An 11,412-nucleotide genomic window follows, 5' to 3' on the forward strand; every position below is an offset into this window, starting at 1 on the left:
AGGGACCCTCTGGCTTTTTGATTTCTCCATGTTGACCTTTCAGGTCACAAAATGATGGCATCACATTCGGGAAATATCAAGTCTAGAGAATCTTTCTTTTCCAATATCCCCTTAGGAGTTTCAAACCTTTTTCAGAACATCCAATCCTCAGCAGACCAGTCCCCACATCTCGTTAGCCAGACTGAGTCATATGTCAACCCCTAGACTAGTCACTGACAAAGGAAACAACTCTACCCTGATGTTGAAAATTAATTAGGACTTAAACTTGGAATGTGGGGCAGGCATGGCCTTTCTCTGAAGTGTGTGAGAGGGGGGTAGGGAGTGTGTTCGATACTTAACACAACTGAGGCGCTACCAGCAAGAAAAAAGGAGAGAGGAAAGGTAGGTAGACTAATAACGTCTAATGAGGTGTATGGATTAGTTATAAAGCCTCTCCAAGTCTCAGTTTTCTGATCTGTAAAGTGGAGTCAAAAACATCTACCATATAGGCTTGTGAGAAGGAAATGGTATATCAACTTGCTCAGCATATAGTAAGTGCTCGACAAATGTTTGTTCATTTTCCTCTTTTCTTTCTTATTTAAAAACATTTTTGGAACACCTGGTATTCCCCAGTCCCTGCATCAAGTGTTAGGGATACAGTGGTGAATAGGACAAACACAATCCCTGATGCTGCCATTTTCAGGATAGACAAATTATGCACAAAAAGACACCAAGAGTAATTGCAATTACAGAAATCCTGAAAATAAGTAGAGGAAGATGTCCTATTCAAGGAATCTTTTGATTATTTCTTTTCAATTTAAAGAGAAACAAAAACCCCACCATAGTATTTCAGTTCTATTCAGTATCAAATATAGACAGAAATATTCATTATACAGTGGTCTCTGTCCCGTTAGATTTAGTTGCCTTTTTCCAAGAGAGAAAGACTTATCCGAACTATCTTTCCTATCTCAATCCTGCAGCAGTAACCTAATTTTTGTGGACTCCCATCACATAGAATATTTTTTATTCTTTTTTTTTTTTTCCTTTTTAAGTAGGCTCCAGGCCCAGTGTGGAACCCAATGTGGGGCTTAATCTCAGAACCCTGAGATCAAGACCTGAGCTGAGATCAAGAATCAGACTTTTGACTGACTAAGCCACCCAGGCTCCCCTAGAAGAATATTTTTTAAAATCCCTCCACTTATCTGTGGTTGAAAGAATAAAAATGATTTCTCCAATAAAATGTCAACAGCCACAGGTGCAGCATAAAGCACTGGCATAGATTAAAAAAAAAACATTTTTAGTTTGAGTAGAACAATAAACCTGAATGTCACAGGGTGGGGTCACTTCAGAAAATTTTATCATATCAAATACCAAATAGAAGCAATACTTCACATACAGCAGGTAAGAAATTCTGAGTTTCCTCAACTAGGCCGTATACCACAGTACCTTAGGGAGCTTGATAAAAATACAGATATCATTGATCCTCCTTATTCATGAATTCTATATCTGCAAATCTGCATACTCGCTAAATTTATTTGTAATTCCAAAATGATTCCTTGTGGCACTTTTGTGATCACTCACCTTCATGGACAGAGAGGCAAAAAATGTGAATTACTCAATGCACACATTCCCAGCTGAGGTGGAGCGAGGTGATGCTCTGTCTTCCATTTCAGCTCTCATACTGTAAACAAGCGTCCTTTACACAGCCTATTTAGTGCTCCCATTTCCCCCTGCATTTTTGCACTTTGGGGGGTATTTTTGTGCTTTTTCTTGGTGATTTCATCATTTAAAGTTGCCCCCAGCACAGTGAGGAAGTACTGTCTACTGCTTCTAAGATAAGAAAGTGAGATGAACCTTACGGAGAAAATATATGTATTAGAGAAGCTTCCATTGGGCATGAATTTCAGTGCTGTTGGCTGTGAGCTCAGTGTTAATGAATCAACATCATACATCCAGGAAAGAGAGCGAATTGGCCAGTCTGTGTGAGGCTGCTCCAGAAAGTGCTGAAGGACCACCTGCTATGCATGACGAAGCTATGGAAAAGAGGGAAAGGCGGCTAACAAATTAAGAAAAGAAAAAAAAAAGCACATAGTGGGTAGCATTATTGTGAGGCTGAAAGCCAAAGAGACTTGTAGGCTTGCGTGTTATCTGGAGTCAAGAAATGCCAAGCCTTTCTGGGAGAGCACTGCCTGCCTCACACGTTTCATAAGACCACAAGGCCCAAACATGTCCAGCTTGCAGGGAGGCTGGTTCTGCAGATGAGGAGGCTTCGAAAGAATTTATAAATATCTGCTCAGTATTTTACAGGAAAAGGGGTGTGTGGGGGAGCAGGGTTTTTTTTTTTTTTTTTAAGATTTTATTTATTCATGAGAAACACACAGAAAGAAGCAGAGACACAGGCAGAGGGAGAAGCAGGTTCCTTGTGGGGAACCCGATGCGGGACTTGATCCCAGGATCCCAGGGTCACACCCTGAGCCAAAGGCAGATGCTCAACCACTGAACCACCCAAGTGTCCCTGGGGGAGCAGATTTCAATGCCGATGAGATTGGCTTGTTTTACAAGAAGTTGGCAGACAAAAACCTGTGAGATACAAATGGCCAGTTGAGAAAAATGTTGTGACCAGAGGTTCTCAAGAACCTAAGCCTGTATTTCTCATTGCAGCAGTATTTGCTAATTCAGTGTTTGCAGTGACTTAAGCACTAAGAAAAACAAGAATCCACTGTACCTGGTTTACCTTCATGGATTTTGAAACATAAGGTGTGGCCTAGACACCTGTTTTTTTTTTTTTTAAGATTTTATTTATTTATTCATGAGAGACACAGAGAGAGAGGCAGAGACATAAACAGAAGGATAAACAGGCTCCTCTCTGGGAGTCCAATGCAGGACTCAATCCCAGGATCCTGAGCCAAAGGCAGACCACTGAGCCACAGAGGCAACCCCCCCCCCGCCCTTTTTTAAGGAACTTCATTTGCTTCTGAAGCAGTTCTAGTATTTAAGGGTCATTGATATAACTAGTTTCTATATACTTCCAGGACCCCATCATACTTTTGATAGGTATCATTTTGTTTTTTCTTGGTTATTAGGATCTAATGTGGACTACTTGGTCTGCCCTCACACAAGGATTCTTTTACTTTCTATGATTGCCTAGAAAGGAAGTAGTTTTGGATGACATACACTTCTAAATACTGGCAGATTCCTAAGAGAAGTAACATCTACCTACTGAGACATCCAACATCCATCCATTTATTTTCGAACCCATCAGATTTAAGTTGCATACTGGCAGCAACCATGAGTTTTTGGTTCACCAGGGTAAATCTAATACCTACTCAGTGAATTTTCATATAGTAGACACTCTGCCCAGGCACTGTGATGGAAATTGAATTCTTCCTATAAATCGGTGCCTCTCAAGCAGAGATGATTTTGTTCCCCAGAGGACATTGGCAATATCTAGAAGTATCCTTGTTTGTCACAACTGGAGAGGAAGGGGGGTGCTATTGGCATGTAGTACTTAGAGACCAGTGATACTGCTAAAATCTTAAAATACACAGGACAGTCTCCACCCCTGAAACAAAGAATCATCTGGTGCAAAATGTTAATAGTGCCCAGGTTGGGGAAAGCCCATTTGAACGAAAGTCACACTCTTGCCAGAGTCTGCTATTAAAACGATGTAGCAGTAGGGGTGCCTGGTGGGTCAATTGGTTAAGCATCTGCCTTCAGCTCAGGTCATTATCTCTGGGTCCTGGGATGGAGCCCTGAGGTGGTGGGCTCCCCGTTCAGCGGGGCGTCTGCTTGTCCTGCTCCCTCTGCTCCTCCCCTTGCTCATGTTCTTTCTCTTAAACAAATAAATAAAATCTTCAAAAATTAATTAATTAATTTAAAAAATGACACAGCACTGCTGAATCAAGTCATTCCCCACAACCCCCTATCATGCGATAGTAATGTGGAAAGATTCTAGGGAAAGCTTTCCTCTCTCCTATCCCACTGGTTTGTTGTTACTAGTCCTAAGCCAAGAATGAGTGTATTTTTTTCCCCTGAGTTTTTTTTTTTTAAGTAATCTCTACACCCAATGGGGGGCTCAAACTCACAACCCTAAGGTCAAGAGTTCAAGAGTTCATGGTTTATCAACTGAGCCAGCCAAGTTCCCCTTTCCCCTGAGTTTTTGCACACCTACATCTTCCCTATTTTTATTCCCCATCCCTGCTTCCTTGCTTGCACCTCATACAAAATGCAGTCAAGCTTCATAGGAAACAGGTGTACCCTGACCTCCTTTGTGGAGTTTCTATAAATGGCTTGGGAAAAAATGCACCCAGGGACCCAGGAGCATACACTGCCTACTCTTCCTCCTCCCACAAGCCCTCTCCTAGTGAACAAAAGGAACATCCTCCCTCCACCTGCCAGAGACTCAAACTTTTTGACCACACAAGCTGGATTGGTTTTACTCTCCAGTTACCTCAGTCACATGCTTAGGCAGTGAGGAAAGAACATCAGATTCCAAAAGATCAAATTTCCTGAAGAGACATATTGGGGGGGGGGGGGGAGGACAGAATGCTTTAATTCAGGTACAGCATTTCCTTTTCAGCAAAGGTTTTTGTTTTGTTTTGTTTTTCTACAGTGAGAAAGAAAACAAGCCGAATTTAACCAAATGTTAGATGTTTGTGAGTAAATTTATATTTTTTCCCTTCTGTTGTTACAATTTCTGTCAATTTGAGAGGAAAAAATATATCTAAGAGGAGGGTTTTTTTCCTTAAGGAGGTTAATCAGGATTAAGCAAATTAACTGCTTTTATTCATGTACCACGTATTTAACAAGCATTTATTGTACATCATGCTCTGTGCCAGCCCTACAAATACAAAAATGAAGTACAGTCCCTCTTCCCAAGGAGCAATATCAGCTACTAATTTAACATTTTAATATGTATTTTTTTGTTAAAAAGTTTAGAGTTATAGAGAGAAGATATTTGCCTAAGATGTATCTGATAAAGAATTGTTACCCAAAATAAACAAATAACTCTTTTTTTAAAGATTTATTTATTTATTTATGAGAGAGAGAGAGAGAGAGAGGCAGAGACACAGGCAGAGGGAGAAGCAGGATCCATGCCGGGAGCCCTAAGTGGGACTCGATCCCGGGACTCCAGGATCGCGCCCTGGGCCAAAGGCAGGTGCTAAACGGCTGAGCCACCCAGGGATCCCACAAAGAACTCTTAAAAGCCAATTACAAACACTATATACAACCTAATTCTAAAAATGGGCAAGAGACTTGAACTGATAAAGGAAGAGAGACAGATGTCAAATCAGCGTATGAAAAGATGCTCCATGGAAAAAAGAAAAAAAAAATGGAATAAAGGAGAATGGAAAAAAGAAAAAAAAATGGAATAAAGAAAAGATGCTCCACCTCACTGTAATTAGGGAATTACAAATTAAAACAACGATATGCCACTACAGACTTACAAGAATGGCCAAAATCTGGAACACTGACAACACCCAATGCTGGTTGAAGATTGGAGCAACAGGAACTCTCGTTCGTTGCTGGTGGGAATGTGAAATGGTATAGCCACTGCTGACCACAATTTGGGGGCTTCGTACATAACTAGACACAAGTCTTACCAACACAACCCAGCAATTGTGTTCTTTGGTATTTACAAAAAAAGAGTCGAAAACTTATGCCCACGTGAATACCTGAACACAGATGTTTATAGCTGCTTTCTTCAGCATCTCCAAAACTTAGAAGCACCCAAGATGTCTTTCAGTGGGCAAATGAATAAATAACACCCATGGTATACTCAGAAAATGGAATATTATTCAACACTAAAAAGGTTGAGTTGCTTCATTCCTGCATTTGTACAATATGGATGGCTGTGCTTGTGCCCATCAGACTGTGGGTGAAGGATTGAATGGGCAAATATCTCTAAAATGTTGGCACAGGATGACAGTTAAGTAAGTAAGTATTTACTGCTACTATTATTGTTACTGTTATTTTTGTTGTTCTTGCTGTTATTGGTTTGGAAGAGTGAAAGATAAGGTAAGGAGGAGAGAGGCAAAACCATCTACACCCACACAGATTACTATGTCTTCTGATCCTAGACTATTTTGTTACTATCATTAGCCAAGATCTCACATTGTCAGACCCAACTTAACCAGATTAAAAACTCCTAAAGAAAAAAGAAAAAAAAAAAAAAACTCCTAAAGAGCCCCCACTTAGTTCTCTTCCCTCTGAGATGCTACCAGTAACCTGGAGATGGAAGCTCTCCATTACTGTAGGGAGCAATCAACTCTGTTCTGTCTTGCAACCAGATTGTGTTGGTGACATTTTCTGGAAGCCAACATTTAAGAACAGGCAGCGTGGAAAGGGACAATGCTCCAGGTGAGAGATGGAAAGGAACTGAGCTGGGCTTGAGGACAAGAGGAGAGAACTTGAAAAGGCACTGTTGGAAGAGAGATCTTAGTGTCTGGCTGGAGGAAAGTTGGAAACTCAGGGATGCCTCTTGGGTTGGTAACCTCAGTAACTGGATATATCATAGAAGGGTTTTCCAAAGTAGAACCTGCAGTGTAATTCACTGCCTGCACTGATATGCATGCCATCATTGGAGCCAGCTGGGTTGTCCTGATTTCTCCCCATCCACCAACTCTGCCCACAAAGACCCCCTCAGAGGTGGGAGTTTGAGTTGGGCTTCTCAGTTTGCATGAGAAGATGTCATCCCCCTGCCATGCTCCTGCTCCCTTATCATTCTCTCTTACTCGAGCCACCCCTCACTGCTCTTCTTTCTCTGTGCCTACTCCAGGCCAATTTCTAGTGCCAATACCCAGAAAATATAAATTCCACTCTCAAAGCACTGATGTAGATTTTCCTGAAGATTTGGAGGGTAAGACAAAGGTTCCATGACCAGCTCATCCTGGTTTTAGCATTTGAGGTCCTGGCTCTGGGCGCCTCCTCAGTCCTAGGCAAAAACCCAGATGGCTGGTCACCTGAGATCAAGAGGGGTAAGACTCCCTTTATAGCCTCCCCTTGCTTTCTCCACAGACTGTCGGCCTACCCACCACCCTGCCCCCAACAATGCTCTGTGGTCTTTGAAGCTTGTACCTCCTCCTCTCAGATTCTTCAGCAAAACCCAGCTGTGTACAGAATTCCCTCAGCAACACCAAAGCCAGCCCTATAGGCCTACCAGGCTCACCAAACAAGCTTCTGGTTCCTCACAGTCCTGAGACTACCCTTTCTGGTGTGTTTGGGTGGGTGTATTAGCTACATCAGCTAGAGAAGCAACACTTGCCTACTTAGATGGACTCCATCTCTGGAAATTAGAGTTTGATGCCTACCATATATTTTATACCCAAACCTTTCCCTCTCAAACTTCCTAAGCTTTAGAGTATTAAGACTGACCACACCTATTGAAGCTATTCCCTTTTGTGGCTTCCAGATTCTTTTCTCTGGTTTTTACCTTTAGGACTATTGTGACTCAGGGTTTCTCACCTGCCTCTCCTCCTTGGCGTGGCTCTCACTGGAGTGATGTTCACCACACTGTCCACTTCTGCTCTTTCTCTTCCTCACTCCACGTGCTCGTGGGGGTGATTCAGCCAAGGCTCAAGAATTAATTCTTCTTGCTTCCACCTTTTATTCCTCAATGTGTTCGTGTGTTTAAAGACCAAAGAAGCACTACACTCAAAGTAGGGCAAGGTCTGGGGAAGGAGATAGAATGAATCTTCAGATGGAAAAACAGATCAGATAAAAACTTTTTGCTTTAAAAAAAAAAAAAAACTTTTTGCTTTATCAGATGCCATTTACTACAGGTTCATATACTTCTTTGGCTCCTTTGAAAACAGGTCAAGACTAGCATGTGCTCTCAAAGTGGCTGTGAAGTGAAAGATGGTGCTAGGTGCCTGGAATGTGTAGTAAGGAAATGCTGGATGAAGGTTAGCTGTTATCATTAGCTAAGGGACATATTTGAAGGAGCATGTTTCTTTGGGTGGGGAAGTACAGAAAGCTTCCCCAAAAGAAAATATTTCTCCTTTTAAGAAAGTTAAATGAGGGATCCCTGGGTGGCGCAGCGGTTTGGCGCCTGTCTTTGGCCCTGGGCGCGATCCTGGAGACCTGGGATCGAATCCCACATCAGGCTCCCGGTGCATGGAGCCTGCTTCTCCCTCTGCCTGTGTCTCTGCCTCTCTCTCTCTCTCTCTCTCTCTCTGTGACTATCATAAATAAATAAATAAAATTAAAAAAAATTAGATTCATGTTTAAAAAAAAAAAGAAAGTTAAATGAAAAAATTCTGACTGGGCCAAAAAAGTCTACTAATAAGTCTGAGGACAAAGAGAGTAAGTTCTATATACCCAATATACCCAGTTAGTGTTTAGGCTAGTGATTAGTTTTGCAGAAATAAATCTTTAAAAATATCCCAAAACACAGAACACATTTTTTTTTTAAGAAAAAAATTGGTTTCTGTGTCTTAGCTGATCTTGAAGGTAATTGAGCCTTTCCATGAAATGTACCAAATTCTTGGGTTAAATAGGCTCCTCCTTCTGCACTGGTACTCTGCATCCAAGTTCCTCCCACGATTGATCAGATGTGCAGCTGGATGACACAGAGTCTATTTTCAAGTTGCATTGGTATGCAGCTAAAGAATTAGACCAATTAAATGATCATTTATCTGGCATCAGATAACGAAATTCCGTACATACCTTCAAAGGCATTGTAGGCAAAACTGGTGCCAATCTAGATGTCCTGGGATCTTGAAGCCAGGCTGACAGTGCCCTTATAGGATCAGTTAAGTTAATCTTCTGGTTAGTGCTGCGTAAGGGTTTTCTCCAATCAGGATATACAGGTAAAGTGTCTTACAGGGCTTCCCGGAGGACAGGGCTTTGGGACACATTGTTGAGCACCGAAGCTTAAAGCCAAAAACATTTCTGGGTTAAAGAGAAATGGGGAGAAAAGAGGGCTCCTCCCTCCCTCCAATAAATGCTGGGGGTGAGGATCCTTAATAAGATTCCGTGAGGCAAACTGTACATGGAAAATGCTCCAAATAACTTTTTGGCAGGCAACAATTTTATACACCTGGAAGGAATTGCTCTCAAAATATAAAGATGTGATATTTCAGGGAAATTCTGAATGCTCCTTTGTGTTCAATATCATTTTTTTTTCATAATTGAGATCATATATATAGCCTCCAGTTTACTTCCCTTAACCTATAGTAATTTGCCATGGCACTAGGTATACTATAATTACATTCCACAATACCCCATCATATGAATATAAAAAAAATGCACATTTATTTCTCTATCATTGGAGATTTGTGTAATTTTACATTTCATCATAAATAAGGATATGGACTAACACTGCATTTAAATGTAGATCCTGATCACTAATAATTATGAAGGTGAATATTAAAACCCCCTTAAAAAAAACCCTGCTAATTTGGTATGTATAAAAGTTAAATTGTTTTAATTTGGATTATTTGTATTGAATATATATATATATATTTTTTTTAAGATCTTATTTATTTATTCACGAGAGACACAGAGAGAGAGGCAGAGAGAGAAGCAGGCTCCACGCAGGAAGCCCAATGCGGGACTCCATCCCAGAATTCCAGGATCACGCCCTGAGCCAAAGGCTCAACCACTGAGCCACCCAGGTGTCCGGAATATCAGTATTTCATAATCACCATTTATACTTCATCTTCTATGGGTTATAACACCCTTTGTTAATTTTACTCTTGGCATTTTAGTGCTTCTAAAAGATTTATTAATTTATTAGGGGTAATGAGGAGAGACCACCCTGCTCAGAGGAGCCTGATGTGGGACTTGATTCCAGGACCCCAGGATCACCTAAGCCAAAGGCAGATGCTCAACCACTGAGGATGTCCCTCTGGCTATTCTTTTTTTTTTTTCTTGGTGATAAAAATATTCTAAAGCTAATTTCTATTAAAAACCATTAAACTGTACATTTTAAATAGGTGAATCGCATAATATATGATTTCTATCTTAATAAGGCTTTTTAAAAAATATTAGAATAAAATATTTCCATATTAAAGTATTCAGCCTCCCTCTTTCTAGCAAGTTTTCCAATTTTGATTGCCTTTTGCTTTCTCATATTCAGAAGATACATACTTTTAGTTAAATCTATAATCTGTTTTTTAAAGAATCTGGAAAATTCCATCACATGCAGATCATCACTGGTATGTTCATCTAGTTTATTTCATTTTTAATCAATCTGGATTTTGGTGGTTATGAGGCTTTAATCAGTGTTCTCCAATATGGGCTTGTTGAATAAAATAAATGTGCCTTTCCCTTCCTGTATTCTGAAGGTTCTGTTGTCGAAAACCTACCCCCATGCTTCAGAACCCAAATTTAACCTACAGACAGAATTTGGGATTAAGAGGAAGATAGTTTTATTGCTTTGCCAGGCAAAGAAGACTGCAGCGGCCTATGGCCTTCAAAAATTGCAAGCCTACCCAGAGGAAAGAGCTGAAATCAAGAGTTGGACACTTAACTGACTATGCCACCCAGGCACCCCTCCTAGCTATCCTTGCACATTTTTTCTCTCAGATGAAATTTAGAACAATTTTACTAACCTTTGAGAATATGTTTAGACTTCCATTTAGCAGATGGACTGCTTTGGGAAAGGTCATGTTTGAAATATTTGTCTTTGAGTGCAATGTAGTTTTCCACTATACAAGTCTATTTGTCTTACACACATCTTATGTTCAAACATTTTACTGAGCTTGTTGCCATGATGAATAGTAACATAATCCATTTATATTTTAAAACCATTATTTTTAAAATTTTTTTAAATTTTTTATTTATTTATGATAGTCACACACAGAGAGAGAGAGAGAGAGAGAGAGAGAGGCAGAGACACAGGCAGAGGGAGAAGCAGGCTCCATGCACCAGGAGCCCGACGTGGGATTTGATCCCGGGTCTCCAGGATTGCGCCCTGGGCCAAAGGCAGGCGCTAAACCGCTGCGCCACCCAGGGATCCCTAAAACCATTATTTTTTGCTTGAATATGGGAAACCTATTAATCTTTGAATATCTGGTTATATTGGTTAATTTTATAAAAATCCTAATATATTTTGGGCTTTCTATTTGGACAAAAATATAATCTGCAGTAATGAAGTTTTTTCTTCCCCAATAGCTCTAAGTCATTTCTAGTTTCAATCTTATTGCATCAAAAATATTAAATCAATATTCTGATGATAAGCCCTGAAAACTTTAAGAAAGCACATATTAAAAATTAAATCTGCTGAGTGAAGTAAGTCAATCGGAGAAGGACAAACATTGTATGTTCTCATTCATTTGGGGAATATAAATAATAGTGAAAGGGAATATAAGGGAAGGGAGAAGAAATGTGTGGGAAATATCAGAAAGGGAGACAGAACGTAAAGACTGCTAACTCTGGGAAACGAACTAGGGGTGGTAGAAGGGGAGGAGGGCGGGGGGTGGGAGTGAA

The sequence above is a fragment of the Canis aureus genome, chromosome 1, assembly GCF_053574225.1.
Source record: "Canis aureus isolate CA01 chromosome 1, VMU_Caureus_v.1.0, whole genome shotgun sequence".
NCBI classification, from domain to species: domain Eukaryota; kingdom Metazoa; phylum Chordata; class Mammalia; order Carnivora; family Canidae; genus Canis; species Canis aureus.